The following is a 23,132-nucleotide window of genomic DNA, read 5'->3' on the forward strand; positions in this document are numbered from 1 at the left end:
TATAGCAGACAAACAGACAGACAGTCTTTCAAAAATAAATATTAGAGATGTCCCAAACCTGAGCCCTGCGGGTCACCATATTATAAATGAGAAGAATGGTCAGCTCCAAAATACTTCATGTGATTTGAAAATGACACCCAAAATGGAATACACCCAACATGTAATACTTTTTGGTATGTAGCAAGCACATTTCAAATTCTCAAGTGCAAATACCTACCTGCTCATTTTAGTTTCCTATTGTTAGTTATTAGTTTTTCATTCAAAATCGATTTAAATAGCATGTTAACAGCATTCGCACACATGGCTAAGGTTTTCTGACAAAAGCCGCCACTTAATTACTGTAAAAGTAATATTTAATCTGAGACTTTATCAGTAAAGAGAATGCACGCACGCATGCATGGCGTGCATAACTGTGACATGTTCTCATCATATTTGCAAAATGTCTCACTATGAAAAAGAACAGAAGACAGCTGTCGAAAATGTCGGATTACATTGACAACCATGTTTACTTTAACGGGTAATTATCTTAAAGCTCAGGCTATGAAGGGAGATGCACTTTACTTAGCTTTCAGAATAAGGATAAGAAGGCATTTGGTTAGCAAATGTGCTAACAAAGATATGTTGTGGGAAAGTAAATACACCTTTGTATCTTTCATGGTTTTAAAGGCAGCAAACCCACACACGTCAGAGAAAGAACACTGAGAAGGAATAATGAACATATTTCATGTAATACAAATCATAATAACAAGGAAGTAAATAGTACCTTTCTAGAAGGGAACCTTTCATATTGTATTCTGATGTCGCTACCTTGCTGTAATTAAGTACAGACATATAAAATAGATCATGCATTTCCAAAGGTCAAGTAAAGACGATGCTATCCTTTGAAGTACAGGATTTTGAAAACATCACCAGGTTCACAACCATAATGAATTTAGTTTTAATGTCTCCCACCCCTCTACCACTGTCGTTCTCATTATTTCACACACGCAATCACTGGCTCCAAAGAGGAGTTCAGAGAATGGATGCATCACAAAGAAAGCAATTCCAGCTTAAACTAAAGCCACAGAATTTACAAAGACATTCCGCACATTTAAAAAAAATAAATCACCTTCTTTTCTTCCTGCTGAAATGAAGTATTCATGCTGCCATTTAACAGTCTGGGGGAACAATCTGCATCCCGAATTATCTTTCTATCAATGTCTGCTCCTTTTGTGTAGATGTAGAAAAGAGAGGCAATTCGAAACAAGAATGTCTACAGCTTGTCTTGATTTAGTTTGTATTTTTTCTTTTATTTTGTTATATTATTAACAACCAGCTGGGCTAGGAAAGTGTGTGCGATTGTTATGTGCTTTAACCAAAAGAAGGTCTTTTGCATCACACTTCTGATCTGGATGTAGTCATTGCATTACATGCCACAGTTTCTGTTCAGATCTTATATGATGACTCCTGTTTGGCACCTACTGGCTAGGCCTTGCCTTTGGTAGGTGTTTGTATCTAAATGAATATATCTTTCAATTGCTGGCTCTCATCCTTTCTATCACTTCTATATGAGTGTTTACTGCAAAGTCATATCTTCAGTAAATGCATATTTTGCACTTCTCATGTAAAAATATCAGGGCACCTGGTTATGACCCTATTCTGCCCAGTAGTGCTATATAGTAAACAAAACAATTGCAAATGAAAAGGGTCAATCTTACCTATACATATGACCCAATAGTTGTATACAATGTACAAGACACACCTTATTACGTTAGTAAAAAGTGTTTGTATTCAAAGGTAAAGACCTAATGGTTTGATAGTGCACATAAATATAGGGTTTTCAATTCAAAGACATGAAACAAATACATGATGCTGCATAACAAACATTTTTGAGACAATTGAGACTCAACATTCAATACAAATGAGTTAGACAATACATTACCTACTGCTGTGTAGTACCACAACATGTGTCAAAACAATTATTACATTGATATAGCAAAAAACAAGAGAAATGTAAATAGAAGCAGTGTTGACAATTTTACACTGCACTTATGATTGAGAAAATCGTCTACACATATGTATTTCGGCCCTCACTGGCTGTTGTGACATCCGTTCTGGAGTGGGCCTTCATCAGGACAAGAAGATGCCGGATGGACTGAAACAAATGGGCCAGTGTCAGTACTTGGGTATCAAGGGATAGGTAAGACAAAGAACATCACTAATGAATTTTGTTTTAATAAATGATTGACTTTCTTACCGTGTCACAGAAAGAGTGATTCCTCACAGCTTCAAACAAGGAGAGTGAACACCTGTGACAAATTGGGTGACCTCTTGACTGACTTCATTCTTCTCATTGATGTGACCTGTGTGATGAATATCATACAATAAAGAGTAAGATGATAGATTTTCTCTACTCACACACCTCCACCTCAAATAGGAACCTATGATAGAGTTATTCTGGCACTACAAGTCTTGACAGCATAGACTGCAACACTTTAACTTTCAAAAAACATTTTTTGTTTATTCAAAATATTTCAACTAAAACATAAAACACTACCCTCACCTAACACAGTGCAGTTACTAACACTAAAAACACAGTATCTAAAACTTCGGCCTCAAATTATACACATACCCAAGACACAAACGATATCACATGACAAAATACAAAAAAACCTCAATGTGTCATTAAAAAACATATAATCCCAACATGTTTCTGTTCTTCAGAGCCCATTTCGGGCAAACATTCTTCAGGGGATAATTTAAAACATCCACTATTCTCCTCAACACTGTGTTGAATGGGTAGTTTCAGGCAAACAGATCCTGTAAAGGAAAGAAAGAGGAAACTAATGAGTTCCAATGGAAAGGGAGTACTACAAAGTGTAAATGGGAGGCCGGCTCGAACCATAATGCCAACCTCACATGGGTCCAAAACAAGTGGACCACTAAGATTTACCTTCAATTGGTGAACCTTCAATGCATGTCTGTAAATGACCAGTATGCTAATCTCTCGCCAATGAGAAACCAATACTTCACAGGGTGTCACAGTCCGCCGAGGTATCGCAACAACTAAATGAGTCAAACCAACATACAGAGACCATACGTCTGTTTCAGCCAGAAATCACTGAAAACACAAGCTATAGAAGAATCATGCCAGATACAGTCATAATTACCTCCACAAGAGTAGGGATGCCCATTGCGGGAACAAAAGAAGAGCCTCTGTGGCAGTGCCAAAAGGACCAGATCCACAAAATTCTATGGCATTTCACAGTATCAATCTGTAAAGCAAAAGTGATCATCAACAACCTGTGGTGCCTATGTAAGTCATATTCTCCACCTTCTTCACCCATTGCATTAGCAGGACTGGAGTACATCCTAGCGGATAACTGTGTACCACCCTCATGCCGTAAAACGAAAAGACTGCACCGCTGATTACTATACGAACCAACTGTACCCCATGTCAATGTGGGTGCAATTTTAGAGAGGCTACACCCCAGACCCACACCAATAGGTGACATACGACACAGCTCAATCACCTGGCATTGTAATCACTACCACCGTGAGTTTAACAATATCAGAGCCGTAATAAATGATGTACAAATCGAGCGCGCGTGTCCTCCACAACCTCACATGCTCACCTTCAATGTGTGTACATATCGCTACAAGGACCAAGTCACCAACGAGCCGTGGAAAAACATCGGCCGTCTCACCAGCAGGTATTTACAGACACGGAAGCACTGTCTGAATTACGACTCCCACCTCGGGAGTAGACACAGAAAAGGGACTATACTCATCAGAGGAGCACACGTTCATGGAACTAGAGCGGCCATTTTGACACGGACCCCACACAGAACCTTAGGTCGGTGTTGAGGAGATTAATGGACCCCAATCTGACAAACTAGAGCATTGTTGACAAATAAAGCATACAATATGTTCTGATTACAAAACAGCATACAATATGCTGCGGTTACAAAAAAACATAAAATATTTTGCCATTACAAAAAAACAAAATGAAAAAGCAATTTATTTGTTATTTGTTACAGTTACAACGAGCAATAAGTTGCGATTACAAAAAGTTATATAAATTATGAAATTGTAAAAAGTACACAAAATTATGGTCAATACATATTTACAATGTTTCATGATATCGTGACAACTTTGACACTTCATGTTTGAATTCGCATACTCAATATTTAGAGGCAAGATATGTACATATAGTATGATCAGACAGTACTCTTTATATTTGACTAACCAAATGCCAATCAATGCTTTCATTGAGCCCTAAGACATTGCTTTGCAATTTGAAAATAATGTTCTGCTCCAAATTCAATACTCTTTGATCTGTCACAGCTTTACTGTGGCCATGCACCTTTTTCAATATGAGCCACGTGAAGTCATTATAGCCATGTTTCTTGTCAACAAAATGTGTGATGAAGGCAGGTGTCAGATCTGAATCTGAATAATCAATGTAAGGACCTCACTTCTAATGGTGTGAGCCAAGAGTGAATCTAACGGGCTTACCTGTATGAGATACAGTGTGTCTAGAAGAAAGTGGAGAGTGGTCATGGGCTCAACGTTTTAGTATATTTTCTAATCATTGAACACTGTGGCTTGACCACTGTAATTAGCGGGCTGCTGCCTACCTGGGTGTGCTCGGTATGGTTCCTGTCCCTATGGGGCGTGAAAGAGACATTGAAGAATCGTTGAGTATCCTACACCAATGTTACGCTAAGACGCGTACATAAAAATATGAGTACAATGGCTCAAGGCATGTACAGAAATTACCTTAATTACACTGTGTCTTCAGTAGGCATAGTGATGCGCTGCCGTACTCTTATTACATTAGTGGTGTGTTTCCCGCAGTTGTCCAACTTGCATGGGCGTGTGATTCAAAACGGAGCACAGAGTGCGTCTCTGTAAAAAGCAAGGGGAGAGCCTGGCTCAGTAATCCCTAATTAAAGCATCATGGTATGTTCAAAAAGGATGCAACTTATTCGCATTGTATCATATTTGAAACAATCACCTTCATCGGTTTTCGTTAACGATGGGGAGGTGCTGGCGGTGCTGTGGGCATCCGGGGTAGCGGGTGACTGGCGTTCACTTCTAGCGGGCCTCGGAGCGTGGTTATCTATGAAAAATCATTGCGCATTTAGTGTTACCTGACTGATATTAGGTGTTGGATCAAAAATAAAAGCATAACTCAGCAAGGGTATCGCCTACCTTCACAAGTTTGCAACCATGTTGTCAGGCCGGGACAGCTATGAACTGTTGTCATGGCGACCAGTGTATTTATAGCGGTCGGCCATTTTGAATTGCATACGTGGCAGTACCCAGCGTGTCACTGGGCTGTAACTAGTTCGGTATTGATACATTATGTGCCACTCAATTATTGATGGTGTGTGTCAGATACTTTACAACCTGGATGAGTGAGTGCACATTTTAGAAAACAGACCAGGCTGGACCTTCGGTTGCCATGACAACTGTCCTACAACAAAAAAATGTTGAGTGTGCCTTTGTTAAGTATCTGACACACACCATCAATTGTGAGACCGTTACATTGATTATTCAGATTCAGATCTGACACCTGCCTTCCTCACACAGGTTGTATTTCTTCAATGAGAAGTATGAAGTCAGTCAAGAGGTCACCCAATTTGTCACGGGTGCTCACTCTTTCTCTGACATGGTACGACATTCAATCATTTATTGAAACAAAAGTCATTAGTAATGTTCTTTGTCTTACCTATCCCTTGATACCCAACTATTAACACTGGCCCATTTGTTTCATCTTATAGGTAGCACACACATAGAGCAGTCCATCCGGCATCTTCTTCATCCTGATGAAGGCCCGCTCAAGAACGGCTGTCACAACAGTCAGTGAGGGCCGAAACACATCTGTGTAGACAATTTTCTCAATCATAAGTGCAGTGTAAAATTGTCAACACTGCTTCTATTTACATTTCTCATGTTTTTTGCTATATCAATGTAAAAATTGTTTTGACCCCTGTTGTGGTACTACACAGCAGTAGGTAATGTATTGTCTAACTCATTGGTATTGAATTTTCAGTCTCAATTGTCTCAAAAATGTTTGTTCTACAGCATCATGTATTTGTTTCACGTCTTTGAATGGAAAACTCTATATTTGTGTGTACTATCAAACCATTAGGTGCTTACCTTTAAATACAAACACTTTTTAGTAACATCATGAGGTGTGTCTTGTACGTTGTATACAACTAACTATTGGGCCATATGTGTAGGTAAGATTGGCCTTTTTCATTTGCAATTGTTTTTTGGTTTTTTTGCACTTCTAACAATCACTCACTGAGACACTTTCCATGACCACAAGTGCACGTAATTGTAATTGTAAAAAGCTCTTTGAATTGACTACAGCACCCACAATTCCGTGAGGCCATTATTGGTATTAACCATTAACACCTGAACAGACTGCCTCCCTGATGATTACAAGAGGCAAGAAAGCACTAGGAGGAGAAGATCTACTGGACTGTGGATAGGTACACTAGCTGGTAACCACAGTGTGCCCCTCATCCCCTTTTCTGTCAAATGTTTTTGGGAGTCCCGGGCTCCAGAGGTGGCGGCACCGGGTTGACACATGCTCCTACTAAGGAGAGCCACACTGTTGGTTTTCCCCCCTGCCCCCAATTGGGGATTTACACTGTATAATTGGAGGGTGAGTTGGTTCCTGGCTACTTGAATTGACTACAGCAACCAGAATTCCCTAAGGCCATCATTGGTATTAAACATTAACACCTGAACAGACTTCCTCCCTGATGATTGCAAGAGGCAAGAAAGCGCTAGGAGGAGAAGATCTACTGGACTGTGGAAAAGTACACCTAGCTGGGAACCAGAGTGCGCCCCTCACTCCCCTTCTGTCAAATATAATTGTAAACTAGTGTATGTTTTGAAACTGTTAGTGCCCCAGTGTGCATGATGTACATATCCGAACTGTTTTTCGGTCCAATTCCCTTCCTCAATTCATCACTACCTCTTAAGGAACATATTTATATATGATATTCATTTAGTGGATGTATACGTAATCTCTACTTAACTATCACTTAACTACTTAACTATCACAATAATGATAAACACATGCAATCAGTATAGTTCAACTTAGTGTTCTTCCTTTTTGTTTTTAACTCATGGAAGCAAAACTACCATGTAGGCGGAAAGATATGGTGATAGAATGAATATTTGTACTAGTCACTTTTTTCAGGCATTTGCGGAGGGATATATACACCATAAGCAACATCAGCAGAAGAACATTCTCAGTGTTATCAAGATGATGGTCACATTACAGTGATTTAAAACATTCACTATTACTTTTGCTTGAAAAACAGTAGCTTGACATTAATGAGGGGATAGCATCCATTTAGCTGATCCTTAGCTACATTAGTGTCACATTTGGACCATTTAAAAAAGGTATTTATGCCAACTAAAGCATCTGTGTGATAGGAATTATGTCAATTGCATCTGAGAAGCGTTTCTGGTGTAATAAACTATCTTAACAAACTGAATTCAGTCACCTGATTTCTAAGAAATATAGCGAACTACACAGGCCTAAATTAAAGTACTTATCTACCTTCATGTTTTTACCTTCTATAGAAAACGTAAAAAATAGAAGTAACATGATATTGTGATCTTGTTTTGCTAAACAGGCAAGTATCAGTAGTACCAGGTTAATAATTGTAGGGGGAAATGGTGAGGAACATTTTAATAAAAATAGTGTCATGTTACAAATAATCTGTACAGGGGGACATGTCTTCCTATAGTTATGTCAAAACTGCTTGTTTTGCCAATGCAGTAAGTACTGTTTCTGTTAGAAGCACTATGTCACCATAGACACATATGTACAAATACAAACCCAAATCTAAATACTTACACTCTCGTTTTCATTTCCTCCAAATGTTCCCTCTCCCATATTACACCATTGTCAAGCTAGTTCCCTGACCTTGGCTTAGGTTATTTCTTCTACTTAGTCCTTATAACATGGAGTTATTATCTTTACCAAACTTTACAACAATATGTGTCATGCACATTTATAAAATCAACAAGCCAAGTGTAACTCCTGGTATGACTCAGACCTTGTCACCCTAAAACGCAAGTGCAGGGTGGCCAAGAGAAAATGGCGTGCTTCATGTTCATCCTCTGACAAACTGGCCTACCGCCTGCTAGAAAGGCAATACCGGCTCTTTGTCCTCACCAAGAAGAGAGCTCATATCCAAGCCTGCATCAATGTGGCATCTAACAACCCGGCTGAACTATTTAAAATCTGCAAGGAACTGGTTAATCCTGCCGCATTCTCTACCTCTCCTGTCCTCTCCCAGGCCCTCTGCACGGCACTGGCTTCTCACTACATTTATAAAAACTCAGGACATCATGTCCTCACTCTCCTCCAATCGCCTCCCTCCCTCTATTCCCTGCTCTTCCTCTGGCCCTTCTGCAGCCACCCCCCCCTCCTTCTCTGCCTTTCCCCTTTTCTATGCAGACAAGGTTTCTAGGCAAGACCGATCTGGAAAAGTCTCATGAAAACAGGTTCACCCCTGTTCCTCCAAAACCATCAAGGACCACATCAACTCCCTGGCTCCTGCTCTGGCTGATTTCTGCAATCACCCATTCGCCACTGAAGTCTTCCCACTCCCCCTGAAGCATTCCCTTGTGCACCCTCTTCTTAAGAAACCCTCTGCTTACCCCGCCTGCTGGCTAACTATCGCCCAATCTCCATCACTACCTTCTTGGGCAAGCTCCTGGAGAAACTGGCTATCTCCCAGCTTAATCTCCACACTGAATCTGTTGGTTGTCTCCATGACCATTGGTCTGGCTTCAGAGCTGCTAGAAGCACGGAAACTGCTCTCCTGAATATCTGTGAAGACTTGATCTCCAACCTTGACTGTAACACCCCGTGCATCCTCATCTTGCCTGATATCTCTTCTGCCTTTGACACTGTCAACCATGCCATCCTGCTCAACCGTCTCCGTGATAACCTGGTTATCACAGGTCAGGCTCTGGTGTTGCTGACTTCTTTCCTCTCCGACCGACCCTCCTAGGTACAACTTTGGTCCTTCCTCTCAGATATCTTTTTCTCTACCTGTGATGTCCCAATTTCCAGTGCTATGCGGATGATACCCAGCTCATTTTCAGGCTACCCTCGGCTTCCTCCTCTCCTTCCCTCATCTCTGACTATCTGCTATCCAGGAGTGGTGTGCTGCCAAAGACCTCTGCCTTAATGCTAGTAAGACTGAGATTCTACTCATCGGCACACCCACTCCCTCCTTCCCTGCAGCTCTCTGGCCTCCTCTCTTGGCCCTCTTCCTGCTCCCACGCGCAAGGCTAAAAACCTCGGGGTGATCTTCGACTCCACACTCTCCTTCTCTCCTCACATCTCTGATGTCTCTAAGAAGTCACACTACCAGCTGAACCTCCTCAGAGGTATTCTTCCTTTCCTCTCCTTCCCCCAGAAGCTCACTGTCTCCAGATCCCTAGTTCTCTCTATGCTGGACTATTGTAACAGCCTCTATCTAAATCTGCCTGCCTCTACTCTACGCCCTCTGCAACTTATCCAGAACAGGACTGCAAATCTTGTCCTTGGCCTCAAGCCCATGGATCGTATCTCTCCAGGTCTGAAATCTCTGCACTGGCTGCGAGGATTAAGTTCAAAACCCTCTGCATTGTCCACAATGGCTTCTGGGGCCTTGGGCCGCATTACCTTCAACTCTCTCTTCCTAAATATCTTCCTTCTCAAGCTCTTCGCTCATCCGCCTCCAACTCCCTCAGGGTCAGTCACTTCTCCAAGCAACAAGTTGGTGATAGATCTCTCTCTTCAGCAGTGGCCTCCCTCTGGAACAGCCTTTCTGCCTCCCTGAAACTTGAGGAGAACCATCTCCAGTTCCGGAAGCACCTCAAAACCTTCCTCTTTGCTTCTGCTTTCTCTCCTCCTCTCCCCTGCTGAACTCCTGGCTGAAACTGCACTGGTTACTCTTTCTGATCTCGGGCCCAAGCCCTGCCAGTTGCTCACCTGCACTGCCTCCCTGGCAACCCCTGCACATGGGGACTGTTTCTGTATCCCCACAGTCAACTACCTGCACTTATGCCTGCACTTAACTTTCACTTGCCACCAGCTGGCTGTTTTATTTATTCTTATTTATTGTACTATCCCATGTACTGTACTTTCCCCTCTCCCTTCCCCCTCACACTTTTCCCCTTTCCCCCTTCCTATGCACCTAAGAAATATGAATGACACCTGGCCTCGTAAGATCATTATCTGTCTTCCCTTTGTTCCCCCTCTCTTGCCTCGTTGCGCCTTGAAACACTTGTGTATAGGCACATTATAAATGCCATATCATATCATATCATATCATATCACAACAGGTGTGCAATGAGCATTTTGCTTTAAAGAGATACAACAGGCTGCACCTCGGCAACCTGCCCCAAAAACATGTATTTATTTAATCCATTACTGATGTACAGAAAAGCAAACTTATATCACCTCTCCACTCTCTCCTAGACATAAACCACATTACAAATGTGTTTAAGCTCTATCAAACACGATGCACTAAATGCCATCCCCAACATATTGCCAAGCATACAGGTATGTACGCTTGAACAAGCTGCATAACCACAGCATTTGTTGTGTAGCAGATTGTACAATGAACTTTGAAAAAAGGGGATCAGCCTTGAGAGTGGGGTTTGTCATCTGCATCACAGATGTTGCAAATGTGAACTGTTATGACCTAAAATGACTCTCAATGTCCTACAATTAAAACAAATATATAATAACAAATAGCTGTACAAAATACGATTGTACATCTTAACTAAGGAAGTAAGAGGGGCTTTAACGATAAATGGTTAAGCTTTGTGAGTGTATTTCAGATGCTTCTGGCAGTTCTGGAATATGTATTGGTTTATCATTGTTTAATGGTTTCCTTTTTTCACTGCATCCAATATAAAATAAAGGTCATGGTTACCTGTCACACTTTAAGAAACAAAGATCATTTGACCTTGACATCAATATATAGGTCTTATGCCATTACCTTGGAAGTCTGGTGGAAATAATAGTTTTCTAGCTAATGCACAGGTGCTTGGATTTTCATTATCACATGACATTGGGCCGCATTATAAGTTTGCCGGTCTAGTAACAACGGTGCCAGTAAGCTTGCCGGTACCATTGTTACCGGACCAGCAAACTACGAGTTCAACTCGCGGGTGCCTTCCCACCCGCCATGTCAGACCTGGCGGGCGTACCAGCACCCGTGAGCAGAGCATGTCGGATGCAGCGGCACCATTCTGAATGGTGCCAGTGCATCCGACCTCCCCATTCACATTGAGTCATATGAGGTTCAAATGTGAATGGGGAGAATTTCTTTCTGATCCCCGTGAATGGGCAATTACCGGGTCCAGCAAGGACGTAATGACCCGGTTTTTGCCCATTCGCAGGCACTGGAAAAAATTGGCAAGTTTGGCAGCAGCCTACCAGTTTTACCAGCAAGGCTACCGCCAAACTTGTAATGATACCCATTATCTGTTTCCATGAAACATGGTTAATGGATCCTCCACATTTGTACTCCAACGTATGTATGTGTAAAGTGGTGGATAAAGGACCTTTAGGGCATCCCTCGAGAGGCATATTGTTTGTCCAGTAAGAACTGCTTTATCTTTAATCATTAATGCAGTAGTTACAAATAGGCAATTTCTGTTTAATGGTGTTCTTAGCCCCCTAAGAAACATTGGTTGATTGTTAATATTTATAGTACACCGATTATTAATATAGGTCATTTTAATTGTACAGCTGTGGGAGATTTTAACAGAGTGTTCCCAGACATGATAGCTTTGGTTGAAGTGCAGTCTACATATGTTATTCCTTTTCTATTACAAGGCATATTGTTGAATCAACCAAGCAAGTCTCAATTAAGGATACTTTTTTGGTTGAGGGAGATATTTCAGGCATGTTTCTCTGACTCATTGGAGAAAAACACCCCTGCAAGGTTAGACTACATTTCCATTAAATGAACATTTCCTTCAATTACTTTTGATGTAAACATTTGCCAGTGATCATAAGTTTCTATCAGCTCACTTGTGGCACACTAACACTGCTATCTGTTCTAAAATGGGTATGGCAATTGAGTACCACCAGAATATTAATAATAATAATGGACTGAGAAAAATATCAGAGCTATGTTGCAATGGCTAAAATGTCATAATTGAGTTCATGAAGCTTTTGAGATACAGGGCCTGATACATGAGAATGTGTGTAGAAATCCCAGAGGGGCCTCACACCGATAAGTACACTGTGCAAGCCTGCATGCAGATTAAAAAATGCACGTCCTGCGTATTCATGGAATTTACAGTGCAAAGTAGCCATATCCGCAAGTCGCTCCCGGAACAACCCTGACACACCCCCACACAAAGCAAAAACAGTCAGGACAGCTACTTTTGCATGCTCCCCTGAGCGTGAATACACGTACACTTCAAACAGTGTGTCGGGGGACCCGCAAGCAGGTCTGCATTTTGAGGACCCTGCGCAGGCTCCTCTGTAACCGTATCCAACACCCCGACAACATGTGCATGCCAAATCGTAACTTGGTTGAAATCTCGACAAATCTGCATGAAAAGCCCCGTAAACCAGCCCTGCACCCCGCTACACTGTGTACGCGCATACCTTATTTCAATTGGAACCCCGGCTGTCTGCATGCACCTCGAAATCCGACATGCAAACCCACCTCTGTGCTGCCATTCCTAGGTCAAGTGTACTCATGCCTGCCTTCGGGTGGCGGATAGTATGAAGGACTGGCATGGACATTTCCCGGCAGCGAGGTTGCATGATCGAATCCATGGATATGCCTTGTGCCATGTAATTGAGGGCGTGCGAGGGACTGCCTGCAGGCTGTCTCTCAGAATGCCTACTTTTTTCGCAAGTTCTTCCCCATTTTTGGTGTTCCACCCCCTTCCCAGCCCTGTGGGCAAGCCACACCCATGCTCTGCGTGGAGTATCACGCAAGACCCTCGATGACTCGTAGAGATGTGACGAGCCTATGCGAAATCCACACAAGTCCAGGAAAAGTACTGCACATTTGATTCCATGATTCGACGAATGCGGATTTGCGCACAGTTTGGCGCGTGAGTGCCCTATTTTACATGACAATAATTACATGAATTGGACCGGTAGTCTCTGGCATGGCTAACGCCTAATCATTTTTCTGAAGAAATTGTTACTCAAATTAAGATATTTGTACACATCATGAGCCAGGGTGAGTTTAATGCTATATTGTGAGATTGAATACAACAAATTAGAGATGTGTCTGGGAATCTATTTGGGATGAATTTAATGTGAATTAATTAAATGACAAACAGCACTACAAACCTCTGCTTATTTGTCATACAAAATCACACCACCTTAAAATGGCAAAGAATACTTCCTATTGTAAACTGTAAATACACCTCTACATTGCATGTACTTATTTCTGAAAATTCTCTGAAACAAGCATCCTTCCATGCTAACTCTTTTTCTGAAAATGCCTGTGTTTTTTATTATTAGGAGTTGCATAACTCACTATGCCAACTGCTAATATCTTGTTGGTGCTGAGTTCAACCTCCAGGGTTTTCAATGATAGGTTCCTCACAACCAAAGTTTATGAGGTCATTAGAAGGTTGACACATGGTGTGCCACAATTCCAGATGAATTATCTAACTTGGTCCTTGAGGCAGATCCACTCCTTTGAGCCTCTGTTGTGTTCATTCTTTGTAATACATACTTGTCAACAGGGACGTTGCTAGGGGGGGTCTGAGAGGGCTATAGCCCCTGATCTTTTGGTTGTAGACCCAGATAGAATCTCAGGAGCTACAGCCAAAAGACTAGTTAGTCCCCAGTCTCAACAGTTCCGACATCAATGTAGCACGGGTCTTTTCCAGACCTAGCAACTCCCCTGCTTGTCAAACTGCTATCACCTGTACAGTTTCTCATAGCAATTTGTAGGAAGGCTAATAGTGATCTGGCAAGCAACATAAGACATATTGCACTGCTGGCTAGTACAAGCAACACATTTACCTCTGTACATATTATCAGCTGAACTTGAGAAAAAATATTGCAGATATTAACATTGAATCTATATTTCATAGTGTATTTTGTCCTGGAATTAATATGCTGGTTAATGGCTTTTTATAAATTATTTGTAAGCATAAAGCTCTACTAAATAAAGCCTACTTTACTTTTTGTATCATTTTTTGACTATGAGCCAGCTTTTGATTTAGTGTTCTGCATTAGATTGTGGGTAAAACTCTCTTTACAGGGTCTTTCTAAAGACATTTATAGCGTGTGAAGTTTTTGTAAAAGAACACTTTGCTCTAAATCAGATTAAATTCAGTGAGTCGGCTATCAGAGGCAATTACTGACACTAAGGCCCTTAACAAGGGGCGTGTTTTGGACCCCTGTTATTTAACCTTTACTAAGTTGAATTGGACCTGGAGTTACAAAATACAAATAACTTTCCATTAAAATTGTTCTTTTTATATATTTGTGATTGTCAAAGTCTAAAGATTTAGCAACTGTGAATTTAACATAAATAAGACTTTAACATATCCTTAATGCTATTTGAAATTATGCTTGTAAATCAGTAAATGTATTTAGCCAAAACCACAAAGTTGCTTCCTCTTGTTGTGAAGTTGAAGAAATTGTACTTGCAACATGGTGGTTATTCCATCCATTCACTTCTACTAAAGCCATAAAACCCGAGGAGGAGGGGCATTACTGGTCTAGTAATGCCCCGGGCTGTCAGTTACACACCTGAGCAAAGCAAGGGCTTTAATGTAAACCCTGGGCATTACCAGACCGGTAATTCCCCCTCCGAGGGTTCTATTGCTATTAGTACCCCGACACGTTGTATTGGGGCACTAATAGTATGCTTACTCAAATTGGGAATCACTGTGGAAAACGTTTTGCAACTGATAATGTATTATTTATTTTAAACATTTACAACTTCTTAAGCTGTAAAGTCTTTCCAGTGGGGTTTACAGCCTCACAATGATTAACCTCCAAATGTTATGGAGCAAAAAGAAAATTAATGGTGGGCATATTTGCATTTTTAATGTGTGACAATCAAAATCCAGTGTGAGTTCCAAATGGTCAGGGAGAAGGGAAAACACGTGGTTACTTCTCCCTTTCCATGGTGGCCATAAAAAAGATAGATGTAGTCCCTTATCTCTTTCCATAGCAGCCAGTCAGAGAAAGGGAATTAACTCAGAAGAACGTGGCATGCAGTACGGTTAGCAGGTAAGTCCGAAGGGCAGGTAACAACCAGTCGAGGGCCGATCATTGTTACAATCTGATTGCACATTGCAGGGTACTAATACTATATGGCCAAAAGTATATTCCCATATTTCTTTATGGGATAGAAAACCCACAGCAATTGTCAGATCAGAAGTTTAGGTTACCGGAAGGTATTATTTTCAAGACCTTTCTTAATTTTCAAAAATGCCATCTGATATAATTGATCTAATTGATCCTTACAGTATGGTGTCTTATTTCTTTTTTATGGCTTATTTTTTGGCATGGCTGAAGTGTTGCTTTATAATTTTTCAGGTGGGTGGTAAAGTAAAGTGAAACAACTTTTCCTTGCTGGAGCTTACCAATTTCTTCTTAAATAAATGGGCCGGAGGGAGGCTTTGATGGACTTGCATGTTTTTAACTGTAATAATCTTACTGTCTCACAATTTTAAAAGGAAATCCCACCTTTATTATTGTTCGAATAACTATTCTTACCTGTGAAAGAAGCCTTCTTTGACTGAATATATCATTATTGTTTTCCTAAAAATGTCATGATGCAATGATATCTCAAATCATTTCCAGGCAAAAAAGTTATAAGACAGTTTTTGTTTTTCCATTTTAATTTGATGCCAATATATGTAGTGACCGGAGCACAGCAGATGTTTCTACATATTTAACATGAATCTTCAGGTGTCTTGGCCTTTCTACTTACATTTGTCAAACACAGCAACGTCAACAGTGAGATATCTTGGGAGTCAGCCCAACATATCTGGAGGTTGTCTATTAATTTTGTAGAGTGAAACATTGCTGTTCTGCCTATTCACTATTCTCTAATGATGGGCCACACTTAATGTGTACTTTCCTATTATGTTTTAATGTATTCTCTTGTGAACTTATACATACAGATTAATTGTGTGTCATTATTGTGCTTAAACTGTCACCTATGATCTGTGACATGAACAAGAAACATTGGTTGTGGCATGAAAAGGCTAAAGGTCCAGTCAAGAGAGTATCGCACCAACTAGCAAGATCATGTCCAGTCCATGGGCAGGCTGTAACTAACACTGGGTCACTCATTCAGACATGTGGGAGGTTTGATCATCCAGATGTTCTCCTCTATACCTGACTTCTGCCATAGGGACAGCCTCTGATCTATTGCTAGGTATTAGTTCAAGTTTGTAATTATGCCCCCCACAAACTCCCCAGCTGCCATGCCTTAGTTACCTTGTGGAGAACAGAATATGATGGGATGGGAAGGCAACAGAAATGACTTTGCATGGTAAACTATTGTTTCCAAAAAAAGGATACGTGTTTAGATTTGGTGTCTGTACCTTCGGTATGAGAACATTTTGTTTTACAGACAAGCACACGTAAGGACGATCAGCAAGCTTACAGATAGATTGTCAGCAGAGATACCCCATTGTTGTTCCCAGAAGGTTTGAAAATATGTTAGGTTGGTTGCAAGAGATAAAGAAGATATCTGATGAAAGAAAAGTTTGCATGTGGTAGAAGATGTATTTAATTAAATGTAATGAAAGCCATCCTGTGTTCTCTCTATATTATCATCTGTTCCATTGGCAATTACATCTATAAATAGACTTACATCACAACTACTGTGTGTATATTAACCATCTTTGTTTATTTGATAAGTACTATCCTTTCCTACCATTGATGTTGCTGTAGAAAGGAACAGTACATACTGGGCACTTCAAACCTGTTGTTAATGTATACTTTGAAGATTTGTATCCATCAATTATGCTATAGAAGGTGCATAATAAATCTGAAGAGTTGCAACTAAAGCTGGCCATGATGCTGGATATCCAAACTGGATAAATTCCACTTTTAAATTAGATGTTATTTTAGATTGTATTTTAGGTGACTATTAAACACCTAAACACATTGATCAGCTTCCCATGATATCTGGTGCTCATGGAGAAAAAAAAAATTGGAACTGTATTGTAAAAGAGAATTGGTTAGGGAGGCTGTTGCACTGGAGTGGAAAAGGGATGGTTCTGCGAGCATATCATTTCAGCAAATAAATACATAAATACATGCATTTACTAATGTATGGCAAAATAAATTGGTGGGGTTTCCTTTGCAGGGGCACTCATGGTAAACCTATATGATCTGCCACAATATGCACCCTGCCTCTAGTATATCCTTTCACCCATTTTCCTTTCATTTTTCTTTAGTAGGAGTTATTTTTTAGCTTACCCTTTCCCATATTGACTGAAGTTAGTCCTTGTTTTACCACGTACTGAAGGACGTATGTGTACCAGCAATGAGGACTGTACTCTCCATTCATTCCAGGGTTAGTAGACCAAAACCGAAAACAAGAGCCAAAAGGTATAATATTGTATGAACGGGATAGACCATTGGGTTGCCATAGAAAATCCAAAGTTGTGATGGAGATGATGATACTGGAAGTATTCTAGTGGGATTTGCTCCCCAACTCTGATCAGGTCACGCTTGGCCAGAAGTATGTCATTGTATGTTACTTCCTTCTATGAACATTGAGGACAGACACAGCAATTTAATGAATGACGCTATTATTGTGGCAGGAGGCATATGTATGCCAGCCAAATTAATGTTAGTGTTCTTGAATTGTCCCTGGTCAGGCGACCAATGATCTATAAAGCTAACTGATACATTCACTTTAACTGAAAACTCCACTAACACATAGGTTGCTGTCTCCAGAATGTTATGCCACAAGGGACGGATCAACCTGTGTGTGGATGGAGTGTTCAAAAATCTGTTAAAGTGAATGGAGTGCCCATGTACTAATTGTGTCATGTTTTTTTTAAATATTCTGTCATCCTAAACACCACATTTATACATTTTTGGGATGACAATATATTGAAGGAAAGGACACATACAGTGCATATAGCTCCTGGTGTCAAAAGGGTAACTATAGCCAAGGCGCCATTCTGAAATGGATGGGGGGCGAGGATGTGATGTTTTAGTCAGATTACATATCTGTGGTCTGCTCAGTTAACAGTCAACGTGTCCTATGGCATTGAGACTGCTGATGAAGTTGGCTTTGCTGTGTTTAAAGGCCAATATTCGTTTCAGGGATAAGCATGTTCCGGGTGGTCTCAATAATGCTGCTGACGCTTTGTCCCATTTTACAATGCAGGAGTTCCATCACTGGGTGGACCTAGTGATGGCAGCCTTCCCAGAGACACTTTGGGAGCTTGGTGCCTGGAATTAGCTATTTTTGTCAATGTATCTGTATCAGGGAGGACAAAGAGAGCTTACGAGAGAGCTTACGAGAAGGTCTTTGGTGAATTCAGGGAATTTTGCGGAAGGCAGGGCTGGCGGGACATATTCCATAAAAAAATTCCATAAAAATGCTGCTTGGGGTTTTCTGGGTCACCTGCATTCTGGGATGGGGGGTGACAGTGGGGATTCCCACAACAAAGAAGGCGGACATTGGATTTTTTGCATGGTTACAAGGAAGGTTCCAGCCATCCACCGATTTTGCAATAAAAAGGCAATTGGAGGTTGGAGGAGGGCGGTGGCAGCAGGGGGTATAGTAGGAGGCCATTGGACCCTTATAAGTTGGTACAACTGGTACAGGTTCTGGAGGGATCTAAAGGTACGACTGAGAAAAAGGGTTGTCCAGGGCGGTTTTCTTGACCGCATTTTTGGGGCCTTTAGGATCGGAGAAATTGTGGGTTATAGCACAGCAAATTCATCGGGGTGTCTGGCCACGAACTATTCGCCATTTGTGGGGAAGGTTCAGGCACACATTTGATTGAGATGTCAAAAAGAGGGATCAGGAAGAAATGGGGTCCAGGTTAACATTAGCAAAACATGTGTAGGCCGAATAGGTAGGGTGGAGTGTTATCCTGGGCACTGTGTGTTTTGCAAAAAATGTGTTAATTAAAATGCTAATAGACTCTTTTTTTTTGTTATAAGGGACGAGATAGTGACGTCAGTGGTGTAGCTCATGGGGGACTCATTCGTCCGTAGGAGGAAGCAGAGAGTGCAAGAGAGACTGGTTCTGATAAGTGAGGTGGCAGACATTGACATTCACTGGATCTATTGGGGGCCTACAGGTGGGCCTACAGGTGGGCAGGTGCTTGCAATGGTGGAAGGACAGCTGTGTCAGGGGCTGGCATCCCCCGTGTTGGTGATTTGGTACATTGGGGGTAATGACTTGGCGAGGTTGGGGAGAAGGGAACTCCTCACACAATTGATGTAATTTTTTTCTTGGTTTGGTAGAATTTGCCCAGGGGCTTTGATCGCTTGGCCACCGATCATTCCTAGACAATATTTGGGGTGCCCTGGGTCAGCGAGACCAATGAACATGTCGGCAAACAAATTAAACAGCGAGCGAGCCTGGGTGGCCTGTTGCATGGGGCAGCTTCACATCATCAGGAATTACTTACTGAGGCGCCCAGAACCTTCTCATAAAGATGGGGTGCATCTTTCGTGCACGGAATTGAACTTGTATGGCAGAACTTTGTGGATGGATAAAAACATTAGCATTGTGTGTGGGGGGTGCAGCCCAGTGGGTCTGCGCCCTGTGGTGAGTGCAAGAGGACCATGGGAACACTGAGATCCCTATTGGAGTGCAATATCCAATTTGCTGTGAGATAAAACTTGTGGCCGGTTTGGCTTCCAATTAAAGATACATGTCTTGTGTGTTCTCTTTTTTGCCTAGGCTTACCCCCTTGCTTAGCCCAGTTTGCAATGCATCAGATGGCTTAAGGAGCCAACTCTAGCAGTTTGTGTCAAGATATCCAGGCTCTTCTAGGCTATAAATAGGAGCTAAATAGCTCCTGGACATTTTTAAACCAGGTACAGTGTCTCATAGCAGTGGCAAAATCCTGTACAGTGTATTGCCTTGCGTATCTGTTACATAATCGTATGCCTGCTAAATGAACATGCGCAGGGTGTTTGTTCATGCTCAGTGGCCAAATATTGGGGTAGGACTTTTGACAGTGTGAATTTATGTTTTAATTCTGGTGCTGTGCTGTTGTCCTTTGTACTTTGTGTTAATCCAAGTGCTTTCACATCTTTTTTTTTTATGGAATGTTTCACAAATTTACGTGTCATCCTTGCGCAGGGGCCATGCTAATCTTCTCTGTATCGTTCCAATTTTAGTATATGTGCTGCCGAAGCGAGCACGTGCTTTCACATTTTAACAGAGAAACAAGTGGGCTCCAAGAAAAAAGAGCTAGAACAGAGATCTTCTGCAAGGATGTTGTTTCAACATTGAGGAACACAGGAGAGCTCATATCTTAATGACAGTGCTAGTAAGCTTTGCCACACTGTCTGAACAAGCTGCTAAATGCACTCATATTTTTTATTATGTTGTCAATTAGCTGAATGGGAGTGCTAATGATCAGTTCCAGACGTGTGAGTGAAGCTGATGCTTTAAGCAGTGTTCATGTTCTTCTATTTTTAACAAATACTGACCTGTTATGTAAGTGGGGGTGGTGAGTGTGAATACATGAGAGTCATTCCTATGAGGTGGACGGTGATAGATTTCTTGTGCGATAGAGTGAAACGGCAGGCGAGTGAATCAAAACATCTTGTCTGGGAGAGGGGATGATGGGAAACTGACAGTCCAAATGTTGCTGTTCCTTGCACCCTTGCTGCAGCGGGTCAAGGCTGTCCAACTTGACACTGGGCTTGACACATATTGTGTTGTTAAATGGGTTATTAATTGCTGTATTCTTTTGGGTATTTATATAAATATGCAAACTGTCTGTTTAGGACTGAAAGTGTTAATGCAACTCATCATTCATGTATTCTTACAGTCCAAGGGAGTCTCCCAAATATTTGCAACATTGCAGAGATTGATCTGCAGCCTCAGCTCCCTATCCCAACCTGTGAGGACACCCAGTCAGCCCCCAGAGCAAGATGCCAGAAGATAAAACCCTTCACCTGAAGTACGGCTTGACAGCACAAATGGAATACACTAAAGCAGTACAGAGTGCACAATGGGAGTAAACCAGCTATATACAGTGCAATAAGAGTATAGGGAACATTTACAAAAAAACTATTAAAGAACTAACTGGTTAAATGTTCCTTATTCTTGTAATAAGTACATGTCCTGCCGGACCCTGTGCTGTTACTGGTCCGGTGAAGCCTGCAGAACTTATTATTATATGCTGTTGCCTCCTTGAGGGTTTGCTTTAAAGTACTGATAGCAATAGAAAAAAGTATCCTGGATGTGGAATGTCATTTGTGACCTATTTCTATTACTGTGATAACCTTGTTGTGACTGTATGCACTAATTTATTTAATTGATGTGACACCTGGGCAATTTCCTTACCGCATGGTAAACTTTGAAGCAAACGCAGGAGATGTTTACAACTTCCTAAGCTGTAAAGTCTTTCCAGTGCGGTTTACAGCCTCACAATGATTAACCTTCAAATGTTATGCAGCAAAAAGAAAATGAATGGTGTGTATATTTGCATGTTTAATGTGTGCCAATCAAAATCCAGTGTGAGTTCCAATTTGTGTTCACTCAGCATTTTTCTATTTAATGTATACTATAGGCCTAATTACAAGTGAGTGGGTGCCATGAAAATCCCAGAAATAAAGCTGCTAAATCTTACTCTGACATTGTTACTGGTGTTTGTTATAGGCGGGTTGTTGACAAACTCGTAATGAGGCCCTACGTGTTTATGTAAAATATTGAAAATGCTGGCTTTGATATTGTATAAGTGTTAAACTAATATAAGCTGTCAAAGCGTGATCATGTGTTGCAAGTGGACTATTATGTTAGGATTTTCTCTGATTAGCAAATAACATATGTAACATCCTTAAAGTAGCCAGTAAAATGAGTTTTCACAAAGCCAAGTTGACTGTAGAAAAGAACTACGCCTGACATCTGTTTAATAGTGTTTTTATTAGGCTGGACAAATACAGGTAACCATATCTGTATCTTAACATTGTTTTGGCTAGGACAACATCAAGTACATTTATGTCTGCCTGGGAAAACATACATTGGTTTCTTTTGAAGACTGTAGTTAGAAATGCAAGCCAAAATGTCACTGTCAAACAGAGAGTGAAGGTATAAAGTTAACTCAAGTAATTGTGTGATGCTCAATGTTTTAATTGATGGCACCACCAAAACCTTTATTTCTTGTGTTTTCTACCATTGCATTAATAAGCTGTTATTTTCACAATTTGATGGAAGTTTGTATCGTTCAGCAAAATGCAAGACTGGCCCGGCAGAAGCCATCAACGTTTTTAGAGAAGTTCATGCTTTAGGATCTGGGGGCCACAGTGAAAATGAGAAACGCCTTGACATCTCAATTTTATTGGCTAGGCATGTCTAAAGATATAGATGAAGGGGTAAGTATTTTGTTAATAGTATCTGATCCTCAGATGTACATCTACATAGAATTTACCTTGTAATTTTGAGACTTACTGAGTTATTCTTGTAGTGATTTGTGAATTGTGAAGTCACAGTCCCTCGCAGTGATGTGTTTCTGATTTGAAAAATGAAACTTAATCTACTAGAACATATACTACAGGAAATATCACGCTTGCACTGATTGCAATGTAGTACAAAATTAGACAAAGTGGAAGTACAGAGGCAATTTTTGTGACTATGTCTTTCAACTGTATCCCTTTAGTGTACATGTAACTTTTCCCTTTCATCCTAGGTATCTACTTGTGAAGAATGCCAGAAAGGTGGTGAGATATTAAATGTTGATCCTGTCCTGCAGAGCATAAATGTAAAACCATGTAAATATGATGGATTTACCTCCAAAGAATGACTTTTGAACAATATTAATAGTAGCAGTACTAGTCATTTGTTTAATATATGACTAGTACTGCAATACAATACTTCAATAATATAGCCTCAATGTGCTTGTGGTGTGAATGCACGCGGAGGACTGACGTCCAAGGTGCAGGAAGT

General features: G+C 40.9%; 1 non-coding gene across 1 annotated transcript; it reads right to left on the reverse strand.

Annotated features, from left to right (window-relative positions):
* Positions 1 to 20,273: 20,273 nt before the first annotated feature.
* LOC138481848 (U6 spliceosomal RNA) lies at positions 20,274 to 20,380 on the reverse strand. Its single transcript, XR_011274446.1, has one exon. It is a non-coding gene; the product is annotated as a U6 spliceosomal RNA (small nuclear RNA).
* Positions 20,381 to 23,132: the final 2,752 nt, after the last annotated feature.

This window comes from Ambystoma mexicanum, chromosome 5p, assembly GCF_040938575.1.
Source record: "Ambystoma mexicanum isolate Mex_15411 chromosome 5p, UKY_AmexF1_1, whole genome shotgun sequence".
NCBI classification, from domain to species: Eukaryota; Metazoa; Chordata; class Amphibia; order Caudata; family Ambystomatidae; genus Ambystoma; species Ambystoma mexicanum.